The 21751-nt window shown below is 40.4% G+C and overlaps 1 pseudogene across 1 annotated transcript in view; it reads right to left on the bottom strand.

The window, feature by feature from the left end:
- LOC307105701 (acyl-protein thioesterase 1-like) overlaps positions 1–20725 on the bottom strand; it is a 29805-nt pseudogene extending 9080 nt beyond the window's left edge. The window contains exons 1-2 of the transcript in view: positions 20710–20725; positions 19421–19896 (exon numbers count right to left, since the gene is read on the bottom strand). The product of the transcript in view is annotated as an acyl-protein thioesterase 1-like (transcript). The remainder of the gene's footprint in view (positions 1–19420; positions 19897–20709) is intronic.
- Between the last annotated feature and the right edge of the window lie 1026 nt (positions 20726–21751).

The following is a 21751-nucleotide window of genomic DNA, read 5'->3' as shown; positions in this document are numbered from 1 at the left end:
GGCAAACTCATTAGTCAACAGAGCCAAATATCAACAGTACAACGATTGAAATTTCTTTTGAGAGCCAAATTTTTTAAACTTAAACTTCTTCTAATGCCACTTCTTCAAAATAGACTCGCCCAGGCCGTGGTATTTTGTGGAAGAGCCACACTCAAGGGGCCCAAGAGCCGCATGTGGCTCGCGAGCCGCAGTTTGCCGACCATGGGGCTAGCTGATGAGGTGAACATGCTGCTCAGAGAAGTTTACTGTCTGGGCGTGGAGGGCTCAGAGAAGTTTACTGTCTGGGCGTGGAGGGTCCCTAGATACCCTTCTGGGCTGAGTCAGGGGTTCCCCTCTGTGGCCACATAATAACCCGGGCACACATTTATTGTGCTTACCTTCAAGTCACATCTAAGTGTATCTCTTTCGTACTTGATTGCAAGCTCTTTGAGAGCCAGACCTACACTTTATTAATCTTTGAATCCCTAGTGCTTGGGGCTTAGTGGTTGTTGACCTGCACTTGAAGAGATAGGCTAACTGAGAGATTGCGCATGCCCAGGATTTTCTCTGACTTCATCTTGAGCAGTAAGATTCAGAATGACATTTTTCTCTCTTAGGTTTCAGTTCAAAACAATGAATATCATTGATATGAAATCTGATATGGTGTAAAAAAATGTTTTAATCAAGACCATATGCATTCTTTCCAAGGAAAACTGGTTAGCAACACATTGCCATGTTTTATCCAGAGGAAAGAAATCATTCCTCTTCTCAGGCCCCTCCCTCCTCCTGGCCCTGGGCCCATGTAACAGCTCCACACCTCACGTTCAGTCTCCATTCTTGCTCTGAGATGGGAAGTGACCTGGAGAAGTGGAGGAAAGAGTACCATGCTGAAGGTGATGAGCCCTGCTTTTGCTTGCTTCACTGGCAAATTTTAGAAAAAAAGATACTATTGAGTTTTAGGCTACATTTAAAAAAAAAATCATTCAAAGGTCAGGTCTCCAGGGAAATACAGGGATAGATAAAAAATTCAAATTGAACTGGACTTCTCAAGGTCAGTGTGTTCTTTGTGTATATTATATCAGAAACAATTATATCATGTAACCATTTCTTTCTGAATAAGGCCTAATTCTCTGTCCATACCCAGCAAAATGTATGTTTTTTTATTCTCAAAGGCAAATGCTTTCCCACACTCAGACATGCACTAATGGTCCTTTGAGTATTCATTTTATGCCAAATTTCAGAGTTTTAAGTCTAAACTATTTTGTTTAGTTTTTTTAAACATGCATTATAGCAGAAAAAGAATATTATTTTTTCATGCTTGACTGACTCAATTAGTCATTATTTCTATGAATTCTTGAGAAATTGCTTTTAAACTAAGAAATAGAAGGAGAAATTCCATCAGAAAATTCTATTTTTTGAGAATATAACAAATATGAAGACATGGAATCAAAAGCCTGCATCCTTTACCATATTAATACAACTATCAATATGTCACTATTGCCAGGAAGGGTTGGGTTTAAATTAACAATTCTAATAATAAATGAATAGCCCTGTATCACCCTGGAGGGAAATCTCTAATAGAAGTAGGGCTCTATCCTTGTCTTTATTCCTTAGTTCTCTTCAACTTTTTAGATGAAAATGTAAAAGGCATATCATTTTTTAAAGTATTGATATGCATCTTTATAACTTTTCTCCTAATTATAAAAATTGCACATGCTTAATATAGGTAATTTAGAAAACATAGGTAAATATCCTCCATAGTAATATGAGTTTTCTTTCTTATGGGATAATTATACCTCACTGCTGTAGTTAAGCCAAGGCTAGATGATCATCCATCCAGGAGCTAAATTATGCTAAAGAAAGGATTCTTGAACTGAGTGGGGTATTGGACTAGATCCAGCTCTGAGATTGGGTGATTCCATGATAGAAGCAGCCCATTCATAATAGGAACCAGTTCTGTAACTGTTTATTTTGGAACTAACAAAGAAGAAAGAAAACCTTTTCTAAAAGTGTTGCTTGGAACCCAAGAATGTGAATTTACACAATTGCTGAGACATTATCCTTTAATCCTAGCTGGATGGTGTGGAAGGTGCACACAGAAGTACACTTGTGTTTCAAATGCAACAGCTCCTATAGTCCACAAGTAAAAAATAAAAACAAAACTTTGAAACTATAAGATGGTAAAGTAAGCAAATTGCACAGTGATTGGGGTGATAATTGGGTGAGTGTCCAAGTATCCTATATTATAAAAGGCCAGAGACCTTAACGGCATCACAGCCATAATGACCATTAGACCAGAACCACCACAGCCCCTCACTGTGCTGGCCCCGCCCCCCAGCAAGCGGTTAATGGAGATCAGGCAGGCCAGCAGAATGGTTAGGGGTGATTAGGTAGGCAGGCCAGCAGTTAGGGGCAATCAGGTAGGCAAATGGCCCCTTGCTGGGCTAGCTACACCCCCAAGCAAGCAGTTAGGGAGATCAGTCAGGCAAGCAGAGTGATTAGGGGTGACCAGGTAGGCAGACCAGTGGTTAGGGGTGATCAGGTAGGCAGGCAAGTGGTTAGGGGTGATCAGATAGGCAGGCAAGTGGTTAGGGGCGATCAGGTAGGCAGGCCAGTGGTTAGGGGTGATCAGGTAGGCAGGCAAGTGGTTAGGGGCAATCAGGTAGGCAAATGGCCCCCCAGTAAGCAGTTAGGGGCGATCAAGCAGGCAGGCAGGTGATCGGTTAGGAGCCAGCAGTCCTAGATTGTGAGAGGGATGTCCGAGGGGTCCCTGATTGGAGAGGGTGCAGGCCAAACTGAGGGACACCGTCCCCATCCCCATGCACAAAATTTGTGCACCGGGCCTCTAGTCTATATACATAAAAGGCTAATATGCTAAGTGTCCCTCTGACTGTCCAATCATCACTATGACATGCACTGACCACCAGGGGGCAGATACTCAATGCAGGAGCTGCCATGACGAGCACTGGCCATTTACAAAGAAATGGCACCATGGACCTGGCACCAACAAAGCAACACTCGGCTTCCTCCAAGTGGGACACAGGCCCTGCCACCACCCCGGAGCGACAGCCCACCAAATCGCAGCCAACACTGTCGAGACCCCATGGTGCAAAATGCGGTCCACAGCTCAGCCCAACCCAGCCCAGAAACGGTGGCTGTGGGCACCGGGTAATGATATCACGTAGCAACGCCCGGCTTCCTCTCCCTAGTGATGACTAGCCCCCTTGCAGTTTCTTTAGCGCAGGAACATGACTTGCTTTATAGCCAGGTGGGAACATTTACACTTTAACCAAATGTCTGTGAAGCATTTTCCCGTGCCTCATCTCATTTGATCCTCACAGAAGTCCTGGAGTTGGTAAATAGAGATTCAGTGGAATCCTATCTTCTTTTCATTAGCCGGAAAATGGTGATTTAGAAAGTTTAGAAACTTGACCCAACTGAAAAGAAGTAAGAAATGGTGGACCTTGAAAATGATTTTAGGCTTTCTCACTGCACAGAATATAGTCAAACACTGCTAAATATTTTACCCTTTGTTCTCCCTGTGTGGTCTACAATAATAATCTGCTTTGTGTTGATATTTACTGCTGTGTTGCTGACAACTACCTGAAAGACAAGTTGGGGTGCTTCACTGGGCTGGAAAAAGTTTAGCTACATCAGAAAGCAGGTCTAATTAAGCAAGTTTATTATATATATATATATATATATATATATATATATATATATATATATATATTTATCTATACTAATAAAAGGGTAATATGCTAATTAGACTGGGAGACCTTCCAGGAGACCTTCCGGACATTCCTCTGGACAAAGCCATGGTGGTGGGGCTGAGGTAGAGGCGGTTAGAGGCCAAGATGGGAGGGCAGTTGTGGGTGATCAGGCTGGTGGGGGGCGGAGCCGTTGGGGGTAAGCAGAGCAGCAGGGGGGCCAGTTGGGGGTGAGCAGGCTGTCAGTGGGGGTCAGTTGGAGGTAATCAGGACAGCGGGGGGCACAGTTTGGAGTGAGCAGGCCGGCGGCGGGGGCAGTTGGGGGCAATCAGGCAGGCAGGCAGGGAGGCAGGTGAGCAGTTAGGAGCCAGCAGTCCCAGATTGCGAGAGGGATGTCCGACTGCCGGTTTAGGCCCGATCCCAGTAAACCGGCAGTAGGACATCCTTCGAGGGGTCCCAGATTGGAGAGGGTGCAGGCCGGGCTGAGGAACACCCCCCCACCTGTGCACGAATTTCATGCACCAGGCCACTAGTGTGTGTGTGTGTGTGTGTGTGTGTGTGTGTGTGTGTGTGTGTGTGTATATATATATATATATATATATATATATATATATATGGAATAAACTTGCTTAATATAAAAGGCTAAGTTGACTCATGCATGTGCGATACATATAAAGCTCTCATTGGCGCCAATTGCACGTGTGTGTTTTGATCTGTCATTGTTGATCATGAATTTGATTGACACTTGTATTACAGAGAAAGGGTGAATAGTGATATTAAACTGTTTTTTCTAATTGACTTCCATTCATTGTGCACGAATCCATGCACCGGGCCACTAGTAGTTTATATAATGAACTCTGCAAAGGAGCCAAATAATGGGGCGGGGGGGCGGGGGGGGGGGGGCGGGGAACCAGATATTGGCAATGTCCCAGGAGTCATGGTTGGAAAGAATTAGTCTACCTATTAGAGTATTAGTATTTATAGGGCAAACTGATACAAATCACCTCAAAATGAAAATGTTATTTTTAAGCTACCTATCACCTTGCATCTTGAATATATTTAGAATCATATCTGCATGATATGATTCTAAATATATTTAGAATTTTTTAAATTAATCACTGAAGAGGTCAATGTAAATAAGATACTGGTGAGCAATTTGTTAACCAGAAATGTTTACTTCAGAAAGTAGTTACATTTGAATTTGTGAACAAAAGATATTATTCAGAGAGATTATTTATGGCATAGAGGTAAAACAATAAGCCATGGCTTCTAAAAGATCATAAGGGACTAACTTTGTGAGGGATTTTTTTCTGAAATCTCAAGCACTTCCTAATTTCTGCTAATTCTTTTTGGTTTACCTTTTTAATGCTTAAAAATAAGATTTTTCTATATAATATACTTAAAAGTCTATGCTTATTTCAGTAGTTATTCATGTGAAATTAATATGCTTCTTAATTGATATAAAATTAGTAGGGAAAGCAAGTTATAATATATTTGTAGAATATAAAATATTAGCATGTTTGGTCAAATATCATAACACAAAGATGACTTGTATCCAAAGGAATCATAACATGGTTGAAAGTGAAAAAGTCAAATAAATTCAGGGCAAGGTAGATGGGAACTAAAAATGCATTTACAAAACTGGATTAAGAGTCTTTTTCATATGTGCATCTGGCACATAGAATTTGCCTGGCGTGTTAATTTGCTTCCTTACTGTTTATTATATGTTCAACTTGTGGAAAAGGAAACGTAGTTATATAGTTGTGTCTTATATTACACTATAGACATGTCCCTTAAAAGTGTAAATTGAAATTTTATAAACTAAATATGTGAAATGGATTCTTGGAATTGGCTTTAGAAGTAGTTAACATACGATAACCTTATGAGTTCTACACTGTATATACCTGAATTGTTTTAAGTAAATTTTGCTTAAACAAATAAATATTTTTAACTATTGAATAATGGGCCATATCTGCTTGGCATGATTTTCAGACTAAAAAGGCAGTTTATGACAACTCAGACCAATTATGAAATAAACTGCTAAAATTCATTTATTCTTAGGTGTCAGTGTGGTAGGATCTGAAACCAGGTTTTCCATTATTCTGCTTTGGTCGACTACAACACTGCAAACTCTTGAATCAGAAAGAGTAAGTGTAGTTAGTTCAAAATAATATTCCTTCATATAAAGTATTCCTGCTCAAAGTTATTAAAATTGTAACTTTAATATCATCACTTGGAATAACTTATCACTGTACAATTCTCAAGAGAAAATTGAGATGGAATTATTGAAAACAAGTGAAAAAACATGACAGTGATCGTCATTGGAGAAAAAGCCAAGTCAAACATAGGAGAGAACCTAGCATCTGGGAGAAAGCAGCTGCGTGCTCATGGCTTCATAATGTGGAATTCCTCCTGGCGGGGGCTTGTGCAGCTTTACTTCAGACTGAGGCTGGCTGCCGTATGCCAAAATGCTCTTATTCTGCTGAAACACATTTGCCAAAATTGTTATCTTTTCCCCCATAATATATGCTAGTTTTCCTTTCCTCCTCTGTGTATCCCACATTCTTAAATATATCACTCATTGTCAGTAGAAGAGATAAGTTCTTTTAAAAAACATAATATAGAAAATCATATCTTTCCATCAGAGGAATCTTTAGAGGATGGGTGTTCCGATTTAGTCTTTTCATAGCTTTTGATTGTATTAACTCTTCTGAGGGAAAGAGTGCATCAGCAACATCATAAAATATTAGATTATTAATATTGAATGTCTTGAGAGTAATCCAAAGGTTTATGATTTCTGATTTTAAAATTTGGCATTTTTTTTGTTTTGTTTGAGTCAATATAAAGAAGGTGATTGTTTCCAAGATTAATTAACTTCCTGTGGAGCATACAGCGAGAGCCATCTCTGCCTTGTAACCATAAAGAACACCAGCACTTGGGCTCCTATAACACCCACACAATCAAAGCCCTGTTGTTTGTATGTTCTAGATTGTGAAGACCCTGCCCTAACTCATTACGTGCCCCTGAAGGAGACGGAAAAGGAAAGTAACACGGGGTACCTATCTTGTACTAGGCATTTTGCTAGGCAGTTTCACATGCAGTAACTTATTTAATGCTCACCACCTTCCTGGAAAGTGAGTTTCAGTATCCTTCAAGTCCATTGATAATTCCTCCTTAAAGAATGACCTAGGTCAGTGATGGCGAACCTATGACACGCGTGTCAGCACTGACACGCGTAGCCATTTCTGATGACACGCGGCCGCATGCCAAGGATGAAACATTTGCTGCTCCTGGGGATGAAACATTTGCAAAATAATGTTTTTTCCTCAAAGTGACACACTACCTGAGTTATGCTCAGTTTTTTGGCGAAGTTTGACACACCAAGCTCAAAAGGTTGCCCATCACTGACCTAGGTCATAGACATCACATTTAGTAGTAGCATTTTTGCTGCCGAAGAAATGATGGTGAGATTGATTTGGAGGCTGCAGTGTCCATCATGGCAATCACTAACCACATGGGTTTATTTAAATTTAATTCAATTAAAATTAAAAATTTCAACTCCAGCCTGGCTGATGTGGCTCCATGATTAAGCGTTGACCTATGAAGCAGGAGGTCACGATTTGATTCCCAGTCAGGACACATGCCCAGGTTGTGGGCTCAATCCCCAGTGTGGGGCATGCAGGAGGCAGCAGATTGATGATTCTCTTATCATGGATGTTTCTCTCTCTCTCCCTCTCCCTTCCTCTCTGAAATCAATAAAAATATATTTTTTAAAAAGTACAAGTCACACTAGCCACATTTCAAGTGCTCAATAGCCACATGTGACTAGTGGCTACTGTATTGGACAGCAGAGATTATAGAGCATTTTTATCATTGCAGAATGTTCCATTGGACAGTGCTAATTGGAGGTTTGCAACAATTAGACCAGATGGTATTTCATTGGGTTAAAGAAAAATGGACTGTGATATACAACTGAGTAATTTTATTGAGCAAAAATTATTTCAATATTAAGTGATAAGTTATCATGTGACCAGTGACTAAGGTGACCTTAACATTCCTTTCAGCCTGACTAAACTTTAGACAGTCTTCTTCCTCACTCTCAGACTCCTGACCTTTCTTTTCTCAGATAATTTCTTTAGAAAACTTGTAATTGTAAATTGTCTCTCTTCCCCTTTGAGATGTATGTAAGTCTTTTTAAAAGCCTTTGCCAGATTTAACCTGGCCAGTGTCTCTCAGTGATGAGAGCGTCCTCCTGCACACCCAAGAGTTGTGGGTTCAATTTCCAGTCAAGGGCACATACCTGGGTTGCAGGTTCGATCCAGGCCCCCCCCAGTCGGGGCGTGTGCCAGAAACAACCAATCCACGTGTCTCTCTCACATCGATGTCTCTCTCTCTCTCTTTCTCTCTCTCTCTCCCTCTCCCCCTCTCCCTTCCTCCCTCTTTCCTTCCCTTTCATTCTCTCTAAAAGTCAATGGAAAAATATCAGCAGGTGAGGATTTTAAAAAACAAGAAAGCCTTTGCCAGTTTTACAACACAAAAATATCTTTCTCAATGATTTGGAAGCCATCTGTTTGAAATGTAATTTAAAGGGGATGGCATCCCTATCTCCCAGGTTCTGTGAGAGGGTAGGGGCCTAACTTCAGTGGGCACCTTGCTCCAAGTTGCAAAATTACCTCCTGACATAAAGATAGGAGAAGTTAATTTTTCTTTAAATAAAGCCAATTGTCAAGCACAGATGGCCTGTGACTTCCCTCCTACGTGCTCCACACCGTCCCACTCGTTGACCCCAGCCCTTAGAAAACCTTGCCCTCTCTGCCTCGGTGAAGTTGAGTTTGCAGTTAGTTCTACATCTCTCTCCCCGAATGTAATAGCCTTGAATAAAGTCTTCCTGGCCTCTTTAACTTTGTCTGGTATGTATGTTGTATGTATTTTGATACCAATTTTTAGAAAATGAAAATAGTCATTCAAAATACTGTCTTATTTTATGCTGAAAACAGTTTGACGTTTTCTTAAGATAAACCACCTATTGCCTTGTCTACATAAGTAATCCTCTAGTCATGTGAGCAAAGTGAAATGGTTTGATTGTAAAGGCAAGGCAAATCCGATCCCAGCTATGCCTGACACTGCTTCCACGCAACACATGCCTATTACCCAGTTTACCTGCCCTGCCCTGAAACCATGATGGGAAAAGAAGCCAAGTTTTTTGTGTGTGCGTGTGTTGTTTTTTTTTAATCTAGAACACTTTCTTCCCGAACATCCTCTCACTCTAGCTGCACATCAAAATAAACCCCACCCAGGCTTGGAATGACTGACCTGGTTCAGTGATCTATTCTGTTCGGATGTGCGTGCCAGCAAGGCCACTCTCAGCCCAAATCTACAGTCAGGTTTCCTAGAATTTATATTCTCTGCAAATTTCAGGAAGTTAATCATCATGTCTTTTGGCTTCTTCTCAACATTTGGCCAAAGTTGAATTATATTAATAAAAAAATATTTTCTTCTCACAGAGTAAATCCAATAGTTTGTAGAGAGATAACTCTTTGGGGTAATTTTCTTTCCTTTCTTAGTGGCATCACAGGACCTTTACTTCCTTTACCACCTGAGCACCAAAGGCCGTCAAGAAATGTTTGCACCATCCAGCTCTTATTCCTAGCTCACTCAATTTTTATTTAACCAGATGTGAAAAGCAATGGCTGGGGTGGGTGGGGACATGACAGGAGGAATCACAGACTTTCATTAGAACTAAAAATGCCTTATGGTATATACATATGTTTATAAATTTATGGTGCTTTATGGTAATCCTTTTAATCCTCCCAAGAGTCCTATATGGTAGGTTTTTATAGTGTCCATTTTATAAAAACAAATTGATCTCTCTCTCTCTCTCTCTCTCTCTCTCTCTCTCTCTCTCATCAATAAATTTTAAAAAGAGAGATTATTCACTTGACTTTTGCCAAAAGTGGTAAGATTTTACTTGAGCAGCTGCAATAAGGGAGAGAGACTCCAGTATAGAACTGAGCTAAATTTGGCAGGAGGTTTTTATAAATGCTGGGAGTGCTAAAAGAGAAGTACTTAACGACCTTGGTGGGGTGGTCTATGTGACTAGGCCATATGTGTCTGTCAGCTGGAGTTTATGGAGGTTGAACTCCCACTCACTATCCTTCTTAATGATTACATTTCACAGGGTGGCTCCTACATCCTTGAGAAAGACATCCTTCATTATGAAAGATAGAATCTCAAAAGGGCAGAGAAAACATTTACAGTTACATCTGTTCTAAAGAAAATGCTCAAAGAAAAGGGAATTCAGGGGCCTATAATCAGATTTCGTCTAGAACAAAATTCTGTGGGCAGCATTAAGCCTTCTCAGGCTGGGGTCATCATCTTAGGAACACAGCCTTGAGCTGATTGCAACTATGTTAGGGTTTGTTCAAGTGCTTTAGTGTGAAAGGTGGATGAAATCGTTTGTGTGGAGTTACAGTTCTTAGAGGGAAAGTTTGAGGCCTCCTCAAAAAGAGGGCTCAGAGGAGTCAGACTGAAGTTTGGTTAAGGAGAGAGTCTTTGTCAATGACTGTGGGAATGAATATAAATTCCCTCCCATAACAGCAGTGTTCTCAAAGAATAAAATGAAAGCTGTTAATGTTTCACTATTTTTAATGCCTAATAGTCCAGATTAATGCCTTTTGTGAAAAGCAAGATGTCTATAATCACTGATGTCCAAGAAGCATCACAGTAGTGGGCTATGATGCTGAGAAAGGAGTTTATTAGAAAAGCAGAAGATAAGGACTTTGCTATCTCTGCCTTTGGGTTGCATCTTTTATCGTAAGTAAGTGAATGGACTCTCTACCCCACCTAGGTACCTGACCTTGAAACACGCTTTGTCCTCTAAGGGAAAGCCAAATCACTCAACAAATATTCTTTGTGTGCCTACCATATATCAGGCACTGAGGATTTAGTGGTGAACAAGACAAACAGATCCCTGCCTTTAGGGGACTCCCATTCTATATGATGAAAGACAGACAATAGATGAGTAAACAAACAACAGGGTGATATGATAGAGTGTGATCTGGGAGGGATCTGCTTTAGATGAGGAGATCAGGGAACCTCTCTGAGCAGGCATTTGTGTTGAGATCTGAATGATCTGGGGGAACAGCATCCTGGACAGAGGGCACATGTGCAAATACCTTCATGTGGAAATACTTTGCTGAAGTTACAGAACAGAGAGGAGTAGCTGAAGCATAGTGAGTGAGCAGGGAGTGATAGGAGATGTGACTGAAGAAGGAAAGCCAGGTCACACCTGACATCATAGGCAGTGGTGAGGAGTTCAGATTTTATTCCAAGTGCAATGGAAACTCCTGAAGGATTTTAAGCAGGGGAGTGAGAACATCAGGTTCATTGTTTGTGGAAGAAAGAGCAGCAGGGGTCAAAAGTAGAAGTAGGAGAGCAGTTCTGAAGGTATTTATTTAAAAAAAGTCTAGAGAAAATGTGATGGTAGCTTGTATTAGGGTTGTGGCAGTCGACAGGGAAAGCCATGAACAGATTCAGGATATATTGAAAGGGGAACTGATTTGTGAATAGATTAGATGTAGGGAATGGAGGAACGAAGGAAGATACTTAGACTTATAGCTTGAGGGAAATACTGGGGGGAAATGGGTGTGAGGAAATGAATAAGAGTAAAGTTTAAGAGATGTCAGTGAGAAGCTGTATGCATAAATCTAGAATTCAGGAAAGGGTTCAAGCTCAAGAAGTGTATCAGGGAGTCACCTGCATGTGGTGCACTTATGAATATCATAAGGGAAGGGAGACAGACCTTGATATTATGTTTTATGTGTTATGGTGTTGTAATCCTCAAAAGTATATATCACCCAGCCAGTGTGGCTCAATGGTTGAGCATTGACCCATGAACCAATAGGTCTCTGATTCAATTCCCGGTCAGGGCACACACCCAGGTTGTGGGCTTGATCCCCAGTGTGGGGCGTATAGGAGGCAGCCAATCGATGGCCATCCATATTTCTATCTCTCTATCCCTCTTTTTCTAAAATCAATTAAAAAAAACATATATTTTTTAAAAAGTATATATCAAATTTTCAAATCAGCAGTGCTCCTCATGCCAATAAAATAGTACATTCACAGGCATAAAGGCAGAGAACAGAAGTATCAGTCATCTCCTGGCGCATTCTTTCTTTATTATGCAATACTGTGGTAAATGCAGTGACTCTTAGCTGTCACTCATTTCGGAAGACAGGAGGGTGGAGCAAAGGAGCTCCAAACAGAATGGCTCCCACGCCCACCTGAGTCGATGGCATATTGAGCCACTTAAGATTACTGAATAATTGACTCAAGTCTTTCCTGGCACATCACAAAGAGTGTCAGCCTGGTCCTGTCACAACCATTAGGCAGTTTGACATTGGTCTGCTCATACAAAATATTCATTGCTCATATACTCTGATCAATTCTTCTTTTTATGAGATTGTATATTATTGTGCAGCAGGTCAAACAACTCTAGAATTCCATCAACACTGTTCAGATATGGGAGCTTGAAAGATGTCTTTTTCAGTGCTTTGTGCTCAGCCACAGTATAACCACACCCAGTTTCTGTTGCAGTCTTACCATTACTGCAGCTTCATAAATACTACCATGCATCAAAGTTTAGTGAGTATTTTATGGAATGAGAAGGGAAAATTGTGCTTCTGACTCATGGGGTGGTTGGATTAGATGATTATTTTCTTTAAGCTTTTAAAAAAACAAATATTTTTTTAAAATCAATTTCAGAGAGGAAGAGAGAGAGAGAAGCATCAATGATGAGAGAGAATCATTGATTGGCTGCTTCCCTCACATCCCCTACTGGGGATGGGATGGAGCCCGCAACCCAGGCATGTGCCTTTGACCAGGAGTCAAACCATGACCTCCTGGTTCATAGGTAGACATTCAACCACTGAGTCAACATGGCCAGGCTCTTTAAGCTTTAATGTTCTACTTATTTATAATGAATGCTACAGATTACTGTCCAATGGAAATTACCTCGGCTAAATGGTCTTCTATTCTTGCCTAAGTGCCTCTGGTGATCAAGAATTTTCAATTCTCCGACCACAAACTATTCTAAGGTAGCATAATGGTTTAAAGCTGATGTATTTCAGTGGCCAACACATAGTAGAACTAACCATATGGACTCGCAAGCTTTGGATCAGCAGCTATAGTTTCAGATCTCAGTTTTGCTCCTGTCAGGCTGATATTGGAGATGTTAATCTTGTAAGCCTCATTTTCATCATCTATAAAATGCGGTTATCATATTGATCTCATAGAACTATTGCAAGGATTAAATATAAAGTGCTTAGAACAATGTTTGGCAATACTGAGCATCAGTGAATGGTACTGATCTAAAACATCATTGCCATATACGATGAGTTCTCCCCTCATGCCTTTGACCCCATGGCTTACCCCTTTGGGCCACTAGAAATGCAGTCTATAGCTTCTATTGCCTCAAAGGGGACAACTTCAAGTAAAACAAGACTTTACAATGCCAAATTCTTTAAGAAGGAGCTGGATGAATAAGTGACTCAGTTCCTCCCTCCCCTGCCTCCTCCCATCCCCTGAGTACATAATGGTCATCTGAACTGAGGCAAGGAAGAGGGGAAGTAAAAGAAAAAGAAAGAAATGAGTCCGAGTGCTTCCTGCCCCTGCCCACCTGGCCTCCACGCTCCACCAGAAGCCGTTATCCATGGTTTGCAGTGTGTGTGTGGCCAGCTTTGATTCCCTAACTAAGCTCAGTGCCCTAGTACCTGGCTTGGTGTCCTTGAGGGAAGAAAAAGTCTCCCCTCCTGGGGAATGTTGAACTGACCTAGTTTACTAGGAAATGGCTTTTTTCTTGCAAATGGGGACTTGAGATAAAATCTGATAGACATAGAAAAAATAAAATTACATTTTACAGACTTTAGTACATGACTTGAACATTCTTACTAGCCATAGCAACTTTCATCTTTATATTAGCCAAAATGCATATCCACTCTAATTTCTACCCACTGGTGCGATAGAAAAATAATTTATCTTTTACTGAAAATGTCTTCAAATATTTTAACATGAAAATCTTGTCTCTCACACTTTCTCTAAGTTATTATTCTAGGTTTGCTAATCGTGTATCACATAAAATGATTCTAAACTCTTCCATTGCAATTACTATAACCTGTACATGCTCAAGTATATTTGTCTAAGTGAGATTAATCTTTCTTGACACTAAAGTGATAAATAACTTTTAAAGCAATGGTAATAACTGTCTTTGAAAAACTGAAAAACTCATAGAAATAACCCTGAGGGGACAGTCGGAACTCGAGTTTCAGGTATGTAAATGAATTTCTCCTTTCATTCTGAGCTTTGTCATCTCTCTTATACTTTCATAAATGCTAACTTCTGTCTTTGGTTAATAAAAAAAAGAAGGGTCCTGACTGGTTTGGCTCAGTGGATAGAGCGTTGGCCTGCGGACTGAAGGGTACCAGGTTTAAATCTGGTCAAGGGCACATGCCTGGGTTTCGGGCTTGATCCCCAGTGGGGGCATGCAGGTGGCAGCCGATCAATGATTCTCTCATCATTGATGTTTCTATCTCTCTCTCCCTCTCCTTTCCTCTCTGAAATCAATAAAAATATAAAAATAAATAAATAAATAAATAAATAAATAAATAAAGGATATTTTTCCATTGATTTCTTTTTTTAAATAAAGAATGGAAGGGAGACAGGGGGAGAGGGAGAGAAATTGAGAGAGAGAAAGAGAGACAGTGACTTTGATGTAAGAGAGACATCGATGTGAGATACATTGATTGGTTGCCTCCTGCACATGGGATTGAACCTGCAACCTAGGCATGTGTTCTTGACTGGGACTCAAACCCTTGACCCTTTGGTGTGTGGGCAGAGGGACTGGGTGGAGGGTGGTAAAGGGCATGGAAATGGGGGATATCTATAACACTCTAACCATTAAGCAACACCAGCCAGGGCCATAAATGCTAACTTTTATTATGAATATTAACTTTATTATCAGTAAGAAAACCCATCACTGATAGGATCCATTTATAACATTTAATTAATTAATTTAAAAGATAATAATATGTAAGTAAAGTGAATTATATACTGTCTTATTTTTGTCTTTGGAGATGATTACAGAGTATCCATAAAATGTTATGAGTAAATGGCATATGGTATAAACATCAGCAAAATCCAAATGGCAAATCTGTCTATTGAGAATGTAAGACAATTTTTGCAAGGGTTTTGTATTTTCCACTTCCCTGTGACCTTGCAATGACTTTTGGTTTCTGTGGATGCCAAAGATGATTGCATGTTAGGCAACATAATTCTAGCATTAGAGGTATGACTTAGTACATTGACAACTACCGCCAGTGTAACCATCTCTCGATCTTCCTATTTTCAATAACTTTCACACTGATGTCTTCGTGCTGTTCTCATTACTAACTTAAGTACAGATAGACAAAGCTCATTAGGCTCCCGCACCAGTAGTTCTCAGAGAGAACCCTGTAAATGTGCAGCAGCAGCCAGAGGAGCCCCAAAGCCCCAAGGACACTTCTTCGTCACTGCTCTTGAAGTGCAGTGTCTGATTCCAAGCATTACTCAGCCTAATGAGGACAGCCTGGGATCAAGGGTCACAGGGTTCATTCCCGCCCCAGCAGCAGATTTCTGGGTAACCAAAGAGGGAACACTTAACAGATATGTTTGTATCAGCAAAATTTAGTAGTTTAAAACATCCCCATTTAGTAATAAAACTGTTTTATAAGGGTTTGAAAATTTCCACTTGCTCATTCTTATTCATCTGTTTTTCCAGCTCCTCACCCATACCCTGATGACATCCCTCCTGTATCATGTCCATAGCAATTTTTTTCGTTTTGCTTTATTCATTTTTAATTGTAGTAAAATATACATAACATAAAATATACTCCTTAACCACTTTTAAGTATACAGTTCAGTAGCATTAGGTACATTCGCATTGTTGGGCAACCAACCTTCACAACTCTTTCTACTTGTGGGATTAAAACTCTATACCCATTGAACAACTTCCCATCACCCCTACCGCCCCCTCCCCCCCCCCCCGGAAAACACCATTCTACTTTCTATCTCTACAAATTTGACTGCCTCATATAAGTGGAATCATATAGTACTAGTATTTGGCTTTCTGTGACTGGTTTATTTCACCTAGCATAATGTTTTCAACGTTTATCTATGTTGTGGTATATGTCAGAATGTATCTCCTTTTAAAAGCTGAATGCATATGTAGAGACCATATTTTTATTATCCTTTCATTTCTTGATGGACACTTGGGTTACTTTCACCTTTTGGCTGTTATGAATAATGCTGCCATGAACATGTGTATACAAATATCTCTTCAAGACCATGCTTTTGGGTATATACTCCCAAGTAGAATTGCTGGATCATAAGGTAATTCTATTTTTAGTTTTTGAAGACCATCATCCCACTTTCCATAACAGCTGCATCATTTTACATTCCCACCAACAGTGCACAAGGCTCCAAGTTTTCCACATTCCTGCCAACACTTGTTATTTTCTGTTTTTCTGATAGTAGCTGTTATGGACTGAATTCCCCTCTTCCCCACTCCAAATTCATAATTTGAAGTCTCAACCCCGGTAAATCAGAATGTAATCACAGTTTAAGATAGGGCCTTTAACAGGTAATTGAATTAAAATGAGCCCTAATTCAATCTGACAGGTGTTCGTATGAGAAAAGATCAGGACACACAGACAGAAACCAGGTATGTGCACACATGGAGAAAAGGCCACTTCTCGGAAGACAACCTACAGATGGCCAATAGACATATGAAACAATGTTCAACATCATTGATCATCAGAGGGATACCATTTAAAGCCACAATGAGATATCACCTCACACCTATCAGAATGGCTACCACCAATAAATCAATAAACAAATGCTGGCAAGGATATGGAGAAAAGGGAACCTTAGTACACTGCTGGTGGGAATGCAGACTGGTGCAGGCACTGTGGAAAACAGTATGGAGTTTCCTCAAAAAATGAAAAATGGAACTACTTTTTGACCCAGTGATCCTACTTCTGGGAATATATTCTAATAATCCAGAAACACCAATCAGGAAGAAATGTGCACCCCTATGTTCATAACAGCTTTATTTATAATAGGCAAGATCTGGAAACAGCCCAAGTGCCCATCAGTAGACTAGTGGATAAAAAAAAACCACTATGGTACATTTACATAATGATACATTTGCACATTTACATGGCTGTAAAAAAAAAGGATCTCTTACCTTTTGTGACAGCATGAATGGACCTGGAGATTATTATGATAAGCAAAATAAGCCAGAGAGAGAGAGAGAGACAAATACCATATGATCTCACTTATATGTGGAGTCTAATGAACAAAATAAACTGAGGAACAAAATAGAACCAGAGGCATGGATACATGGAACAGACTGACAGAGGTCTGAGGGGAGGGGGACTAGATGAAAGAAGGTGAAGAGATTAGCCAAAGAACATATATGCATAGCCCATGGATTCAGACAACAGTGTGGTGATGGCCAGAGGTGGGGGTGGGGGTGAAGGGTCAGGGAGACTGGGTGGAGGGTGGAAAAAGGGCATGGAAATGGGGGATATCTATAACAGAGTCAACAATTGGGGGGGAAAAAAGACAGTTTCTAGCATTGGCAAGATGTGAAGTAACTGTGACTCTCATACGTTGCTCTTTGGCTATTTCTGTTTATAATTAAACAAATGCCTTTTCTCTGACACAGTTATGTGCCCCAAATGACTTATTCCCAACCATTCATAGCATGTTCATTTATAATAGCCCCAAATTAGGAACCATCCAAATAGTCATCATAAGCAAAATAAGTAATAAATCATGGCATATTCATACAATAGAATGCTACACAACAATAAAGAATGTACCAAATAAATACAACAACATGGATAAATCTGAAAATCATGCTGGGAGCAAGAGAAGAGAAATACATAAAAGTATGTACTGTGTGAATCCATTTGTATGAAGTTCTAGGACAGACAATACTATTCCATGGTGGTAGAAGTTAACCTAGAAATTATCTCAGGTTTGGTTTTATTGTCTGGGAAGATATCTCAGGAACTTTTTGTGGGAGATAAATATGTTCTTGATTGGTGCTAGTTACATGGGTTTATAAGTAGTAAAAGTTTATCAAGGTAGACTCAACATCCAGTAACTGTTCGAATTTTTAATTATATCATAAATGTCATAACTTTCACAATTTATTTGAATCAGAATCCAAATAAAGTATGAATATTACATTGGTAAATACGTCTTTTAAGTTGCCATTTATTCAATAGGTTCTCCTCCATATTTCCCTTTTTTTCTTAAGATCTATTTTTAGAAAATGGATTGTTTGTCCTATACAGTTTTTTATGTTTTGAATTTTCCCAGTTGCTTTTCTGTGGTTTAGTTGCTCTAGCTCCTATAAACTAATATTTGACATTACAGGTTCAATCACATTTGGCTTCAATGTTTTTAGCATGACTACCTCATTTATTATAGTATCCATTGAGGTTTTTTATTTCAATGATCATAATCTCATTTCAAAAATCTTGCTGCAATTAATTATAAGTTTCAGTAGGTTTTCCTGTTGTTAATTCTTTTATATTTTCTACATGGACATTCATGCCATCTGTGAACAAAGACTGTTCTATTTCTTTCTGTCCAATTTGTATACTTTTAATTTTATTTTCTTGTCTGGTTGCATTGGCTAGGACTTCCAGTATGATGTTGAGTAAGAGAGAGGTTTGAGAGGGGATATTCTTGTCTTTTAGCCAATTTTAGGGAGAAAGCATCTAGTTTCTCACAATTAAGTATGATCTAGCTATAGGGTTTTTGTTTTGTATATGTTTTTTATCAAGTAAAGGAATTTCCTCTTTACTTAATAAAGTATTCCTACTTTGATGGGAGTTTTTATTATGAATAGTTATTGGATTTATCAAATACATTTTCAGCATCTATTGATATAATCATTTAAACTTCTTTTTCCTATAACCTGTTGAAGTGATGAATTTTGTTTTGTTAATCCTCACCTGAGTATATTTTTTCCATTAATTTTTTTTTTTTTTGACAGAATGGAAGAAGGAGGAGAGACAGGAAGAAACATTGATGTGAGAGAAACACATCGATTGGTTGCCTCCTGCGCAAGCCCCGTCTGGGCTGGGAATCAAGCCTGCAACCAAGTTACCTGCCCTTGACCCAGATCAAAACTGGGATCCTTCAGTCTGCAGGTCGACACTCTATCCACTGAACCAAACCGGTCAGGGCTGAATTTTTTAATGTTGAGCCAGCCTTGCATACCCAGAATAAATCTGAACATATTTAAGAAAAAATATGGGTAGAGTGATGTTAACAATATTTTATAATAAAATGTTGGAAAAAATTATAAACCTATATGGGCAAGGACTATAGAACCAAAGACAAATATAAAAATGAAAGTAATTTGATTGTGGTATATTCGTTATTGTGGGAAAATTTTCTCTCTCTTCAATCAAGAAGAGTGTTTTGAATGTTGCTCAAAACTTTTTAAAAACATCAGTGGCAAATCACCAATGAGTTTTTAAAAGCTCTTTATAATTCCCTAGAAATGTGTTTCTGTTTTAAAACTCACTTTCAGGTCTTTAGCCTAAAGGTCAAAATTCCATCCAATATAACTTTTTTTTTTTAAACAGGCTTAATTCAGTTTGTTTTTCTCATACGAAATTATGTGGTGGCACAGCTGGGGCCTGGGTCCTCGGCACAGAAGCTCTGGTGTGGGTTTTTGCTAGATGGCCAGTGAATTCTCGGGAGGGAGACTTGGTGAGTAGTCTCTTTCTAGAGATGAAATAGCTGCAGGTCTCAGAGATGGCATCAAAGGTGACCTTGGCAACGTTGCCCACGGTGGCAGTGCGGCCCCTGGCTGAGGTGTAGCAGTCCTCAATACCAGCCATCAACAGCAGCCTCTTGGGCACAGGGGCTGAGAGGATGTCAGTGCCTCTGGGGGCGGAGATGAGGTGCCTGGGCACCGAGCCACAGGGGCTGGTCACCTTGCAGGGGACAGTGTGGGGCTTGTGGATCTTGTTCCCCGAGAAGCCTCCTGCACAGGGATGATAGAGGGCTTGGCCAGGATGATGGTCCCACAGTGGGTACTTCCTCTGAGCACTTAACACCCAGACCAATATGTCCACTGTAGTCCCTAATGGCAACAAATGCATTGAACATATCTCTATATATAAAACCCTAATATGCAAATAGACCGAATGGCAGAACTGAACAGCCGAACAAACGGTCACTATGACATGTGCTGACCACCAGGGGGTGTGCGTGGAACATGGCGGGCGTCGGCTGCAGGCAGGATGGTGGAGCAGGTGAGCGGGGGTGCCAGACCAAGGCGGGGCACCTGTCACTGTCATCGGGGCGAGCCTCTGGTGGTTACTGAAAATGCTTTGCTCCCGAGAGCTGCAGTCCCACCCAGCACTTGCACCTGCTGCCGGCACAGGCCCCACTCGCACCCACTGCTGGCACCAGCCCCAGTTGCTCTGTGTTGTCAGCGGGTGCAAGCAGGGCCGGTGCTGTCAGTGGGTGGGAGCAGCTGCAGCAGAAGTGGGGCTGCCGGCAGACAAGGGACTGAGGGGGGGGGGGGTTGCCACAGCAAGAGAGACCAGGCAGAGGTGTGGAGGATGGGCCGAGACCCGCGCGCCCTGTGCCCACGGCAGCCTCGTGGCCCACAGTTCTTTTCAAGGTGCACCAATTTGTTTTATAATAAAATGTTGGAAAAAACAGGGACTTGATTTTCATGTCCTTGACCAGGCAGCCCAGCTTGGTGACAGGGATCCATTCCTTGTCCTTGTCCTTGTCCTTGTCCTTGTCCTTGTCCTTGTCCTTGTCCTTGCCTCTGTGAACTCTGCAGCCTTCAGCAACCTCAGCCCTGATGCCACTGCTAAATCCTCCCAGTTCAGGGGCTCTGTGGCCTCCAAGGCCTCTGCCCCCTCCACCCTGCCTCCCGTACCTGCATCATCTGCCATTTGGTGGTTCTTGGGAAAGAAAATGTCTCTTTTTTTGCTAACAGCAGAAATGTTCTTTCTATAATCACTGTTGCTTTATTTAAAACATCTTATTGACTTTTTAAAAAAATCTTATTAAATAACTGAATTTTTTTAATGTTCTAATTTCATAAAGGCATACTACTCATTATGGGCAGGAGTGAAGGAGTTAAACTTGTAAAGTAAAAAAGTGTCTGCCAGCCACTCACCAGATGTGTATTCATCACCATTTGCATTCGGGGAAATGAGTCCTCTGATCTTGAAATTCCATAAACAAAGCTACAGGTTTCTGAGTTTGGATTGCTCTTTTATTGCAACTCTGAAAAACATTTTTTTTCAAGAAAAAGAGGACTAAATTACCCAAAAAGAAAGCTTTTAATAAACAGAGCTCAAATTCAAACATCTACATATAGAAATATCAAAAGGAAATATTTATTGTTGCATTATTTTTCAGATGTTTTTTCAACCTTATTTAGAGAAAATATTTCACATTTCAAATGATTAACCCTTAATTATTCAAGTTCTTGTGCTAGACATATTTTGCAAATGTAACCATGAAATAATTAAGGTCCTTGTTTCACAGTGTTTCAAACATCTTACGGAGATACCAGCAGAAGAGGGAGCGGGGACAGCAGAGCTGTGGAAAAGGGGGCATTTGAGCTTAGATGCAAAGCAGCGTAGGGAGAAAGGGTTTTTATGAAGGTGGGCGTATTAGGTTCTTCAGAGAAACCAGAACCAGTAGAATCCTACCTAAAAATAGACAAATATGCATATTGACCACACCTCCGACACACCCACAAGCCACGCCCACCATCCAATCAGAGCGAGCATGCAAATTAACCCAAACCAAGATGGCTACAGCCACAGAGAGCAAGGTTTCCTAGGTAACAGAGGAAGACAAGCTTTCCACCTGCCCTTGCCAGGCCTAAGCCTTCACTCAAGCTACAAAGTTTCAATTATAGAAGGTAAACAAATTCAAACAAATAGATGCCCCATGTGGTCAAAGAT

This window comes from Cnephaeus nilssonii, assembly GCF_951640355.1.
Source record: "Cnephaeus nilssonii genome assembly, chromosome: 9".
Classification (NCBI taxonomy): domain Eukaryota; kingdom Metazoa; phylum Chordata; class Mammalia; order Chiroptera; family Vespertilionidae; genus Cnephaeus; species Cnephaeus nilssonii.
The sequence above is the reverse complement of the archived record's forward strand: the minus strand, read 5'-3'. Positions and strand labels throughout refer to the sequence as shown.